The following is a 4,766-nucleotide window of genomic DNA, read 5'->3' on the forward strand; positions in this document are numbered from 1 at the left end:
GGGGAAACTGAACGTTTACATAGAGATTAGATGTCCAAGCACTGATTGTTTTGCACAACCAGCATCCCTGAGAGAATGTCTGGGAGTCGGAGCTCAATATCCCTCTGGGCTGAAGGCTGACCCGCCCTGGTTTAGGACCGTACCTCCAGCCTTACTGCCTCCTTTCATGTTGTCTTTGCTGCACTCGATAGGCCAGTTGCTGGGTAGCTTTCAATAGGACGGGGTTGAGGGGGCGGTCGCTAGTTTTTGGTGCCAGAAATAATGACCTGAAGGGCGAGGAGACAGCTTTAGCTCTGTGTCCCCTCCCTGCCCTATCAGCCCCCTCTGGCATCGAGACAGGATGTTTTTGTACTGGTGCCCAGGGGGCGCTGTTTCATTGGAGTGTCAGGACCGGAGTCAGCAACACCTGGGAAGGCAAGGTCTGTTCTAGTAAAGTATTGTATGGATGTTCAGAGGTGGGTGCCAGTAAGTGGGTGCTGAAGGTAAAGTGAGGTGCCCACCAACACTATGGCGGCTGGGTCACTGGCATGAAGTGCTACTGGGGGGTACAGTGAGGTGCCCACCAACACTATGGCGGCTGGGTCACTGGCATGAAGTGCTACTGGGGGGGTACAGTGAGGTGCCCACCAACACTATGGCGGCTGGGTCACTGGCATGAAGTGCTACTGGGGGGTACAGTGAGGTGCCCACCAACACTATGGCGGCTGGGTCACTGGCATGAAGTGCTACTGGGGGGTACAGTGAGGTGCCCAGCAACACTATGGCGGCTGGGTCACTGGCATGAAGTGCTACTGGGGGGTACAGTGAGGTGCCCACCAACACTATGGCGACTGGGTCACTGGCATGAAGTGCTACTGGGGGGTACAGTGAGGTGCCCACCAACACTATGGCGGCTGGGTCACTGGCATGAAGTGCTACTGGGGGGTACAGTGAGGTGCCCACCAACACTATGGCGGCTGGGTCAGTAAGTATGCGTAATACCGCCGGCTGCCGCTAGGGGCGCAGTTCCGCAGCAAGTTGAAACCGTCGCTCAGTAGAATCAGCGGGTCCGTAGCTGCCAGCCAGTGCCTGCGGAAGGGAACAGTGACAGTTCCATTTAGTGTATCCCCCGGAGGGGATGCTGGGAGCTGTAGTCTACTATCTCAATCTGTGAGGCTGGGACGGACGGGTAATGATTGCGGTGTATGGCGCAATGGCAAGTCCTTTAATACAAAGGGTTGCACCTTCCTGCCCCCAGGCGCTGTTCTTAACACCCATGTGACTTAGTACAGTCATACTATAAATAGGCAGCCCCGCCCCCTGGCACTGGCCGGGGCGGGGCTATAGTTAACCCGTTGCTGGCGCAGCTAGTTACAGCTGTTATGTGTAGGCTGTCACTGTGGCCCCCCCTACAGGGGCCAATAATAATCCCACCCCCAAGGAAACATTATATTCCCCCAGGCCCCCGGCAGCCGGAGGGCTGCTCCCCTATAGTCACACACACATTCCTGCTGGGAATGTCACAGTCATTAGTATAAACACTGCCCGGCCCTGATTATTATGAATTAATCCCTCGGTATCGGTCACACGGAGCCCTGACTAACCGCAAACGGGATCCCACCGTGTCTCCGAACACTAACACCCTCCTATCTACAGCAACTGCCAGCTGTGCCAACTGGCCCCCTCCAGCTGTATGGCCATAAGCTTGCTAGCCACACACAACTCTTTTGTCACTAGAGTGTAAGCTCCTTGGGACAGGGCCTCCCATTATACCACTAGAGTGTAAGCTCCTTGGGGCAGGGTCTCCCATTATACCACTAGAGTGTAAGCTCCTTGGGACAGGGCCTCCCATTATACCACTAGAGTGTAAGCTCCTTGGGACAGGGCCTCCCATTATACCACTAGAGTGTAAGCTCCTTGGGACAGGGCCTCCCATTATACCACTAGAGTGTAAGCTCCTTGGGGCAGGGTCTCCCATTATACCACTAGAGTGTGCTCCTTGGGGTAGGGCCTCCCATTATACCACTAGAGTGTAAGCTCCTTGGGGCAGGGCCTCCCATTATACCACTAGAGTGTAAGCTCCTTGGGACAGGGCATCCCATTATACCACTAGAGTGTAAGCTCCTTGGGGCAGGGCCTCCCATTATACCACTAGAGCGTAAGCTCCTTGGGGCAGGGCCTCCCATTATACCACTAGAGTGTAAGCTCCTTGGGACAGGGCATCCCATTATACCACTAGAGTGTAAGCTCCTTGGGGCAGGGCCTCCCATTATACCACTAGAGTGTAAGCTCCTTGGGGCAGGGCCTCCCATTATACCACTAGAGCGTAAGCTTCTTGGGACAGGGCCTCCCATTATACCACTAGATTGTAAGCTCCTTGGGGCAGGGCCTCCCATTATACCACTAGAGTGTAAGCTTCTTGGGGCAGGGCCTCCCATTATACCACTAGAGCGTAAGCTCCTTGGGGCAGGGCCTCCCATTATACCACTAGAGTGTAAGCTCCTTGGGACAGGGCATCCCATTATACCACTAGAGTGTAAGCTCCTTGGGGCAGGGCCTCCCATTATACCACTAGAGTGTAAGCTCCTTGGGGCAGGGCCTCCCATTATACCACTAGAGTGTAAGCTTCTTGGGACAGGGTCTCCCATTATACCACTAGAGTGTAAGCTCCTTGGGGCAGGGCCTCCCATTATACCACTAGAGTGTAAGCTCCTTGGGGCAGGGCCTCCCATTATACCACTAGAGTGTAAGCTCCTTGGGGCAGGGCCTCCCATTATACCACTAGAGTGTAAGCTTCTTGGGACAGGGCCTCCCATTATACCACTAGATTGTAAGCTCCTTGGGGCAGGGCCTCCCATTATACCACTAGAGTGTAAGCTCCTTGGGGCAGGGCCTCCCATTATACCACTAGAGTGTAAGCTCCTTGGGGCAGGCTCTCCCATTATACCACTAGAGTGTAAGCTCCTTGGGGCAGGGCCTTCCCATTATACCACTAGAGTGTAAGCTCCTTGGGACAGGGCCTCCCATTATACCACTAGAGTGTAAGCTCCCGTTAGAGTCAGACGCTCCCCCAGCCAATGAGGAGGCGCAGATGTTGGGGCGCTGCCAGGCCGCACTGGTTTATATAAGGGAGTGACATTCCCCGGGGAGCCCAATAAACCCTCAGTAATGTGATATTATACAGAGCAGCCTCGTATTCTGCTTCATTACAGCCAATAAACTGCCACATAACTCTTACTGTAAATACATTAGTGCGCTGCTCCTGCACGACTGGCACGCACTTCTGCCTATTCTGTGCCAACGAACTGAGCTGTGGGCTCATCCTGATTATTGTGTGGCAGCATAGGGATTCCCCTGTACTAAGCACAATTCAGCAGGAACAGCCCCCTAAGTTTGCTCATAGCCTGTACAGAGAGATCCCATAAAACTATGGCACATAGGGATTCCCCTGTACTAAGCACAATTCAGCAGGAACAGCCCCCTAAGTTTGCTCATAGCCTGTACAGAGAGATCCCATAACACTATGGCACATAGGGATTCCCCTGTACTAAGCACAATTCAGCAGGAACAGCCCCCTAAGTTTGCTCATAGCCTGTACAGAGAGATCCCATAAAACTATGGCACATAGGGATTCCCCTGTACTAAGCACAATTCAGCAGGAACAGCCCCCTAAGTTTGCTCATAGCCTGTACAGAGAGATCCCATAACACTATGGCACATAGGGATTCCCCTGTACTAAGCACAATTCAGCAGGAACAGCCCCCTAAGTTTGCTCATAGCCTGTACAGAGAGATCCCATAAAACTATGGCACATAGGGATTCCCCTGTACTAAGCACAATTCAGCAGGAACAGCCCCCTAAGTTTGCTCATAGCCTGTACAGAGAGATACCATAAAACTATGGCACATAGGGATTCCCCTGTACTAAGCACAATTCAGCAGGAACAGCCCCCTAAGTTTGCCCATAGCCTGTACAGAGAGATACCATAAAACTATGGCACATGGGGTTTCCCCTGTACTAAGCACAATTCAGCAGGAACAGCCCCCTAAGTTTGCCCATAACCTGTACAGAGAGATACCATAAAACTATGGCACATAGGGATTCCCCTGTACTAAGCACAATTCAGCAGGAACAGCCCCCTAAGTTTGCCCATAACCTGTACAGAGAGATACCATAAAACTATGGCACATAGGGATTCCCCTGTACTAAGCACAATTCAGCAGGAACTGCCCCTAAGTTTGCCCATAGCCTGTACAGAGAGATACCATAAAACTATGGCACATAGGGATTCCCCTGTACTAAGCACAATTCAGCAGGAACTGCCCCTAAGTTTGCCCATAGCCTGTACAGAGAGATACCATAAAACTATGGCACATAGGGATTCCCCTGTACTAAGCACAATTCAGCAGGAACAGCCCCCTAAGTTTGCTCATAGCCTGTACAGAGAGATACCATAAAACTATGGCACATAGGGATTCCCCTGTACTAAGCACAATTCAGCAGGAACTGCCCCTAAGTTTGCCCATAGCCTGTACAGAGAGATACCATAAAACTATGGCACATAGGGATTCCCCTGTACTAAGCACAATTCAGCAGGAACAGCCCCCTAAGTTTGCCCATAGCCTGTACAGAGAGATACCATAAAACTATGGCACATAGGGATTCCCCTGCACTAAGCACAATTCAGCAGGAACAGCCCCCTAAGTTTGCTCAAAGAGCCAATAATTACGCCTTATTGTAATGTTGTTTTACCCCTTTAAGAACCAAAATAAAACCCCAGGCAAATC

Source organism: Xenopus tropicalis, chromosome 8 (genome assembly GCF_000004195.4).
Source record: "Xenopus tropicalis strain Nigerian chromosome 8, UCB_Xtro_10.0, whole genome shotgun sequence".
NCBI classification, from domain to species: Eukaryota; Metazoa; Chordata; class Amphibia; order Anura; family Pipidae; genus Xenopus; species Xenopus tropicalis.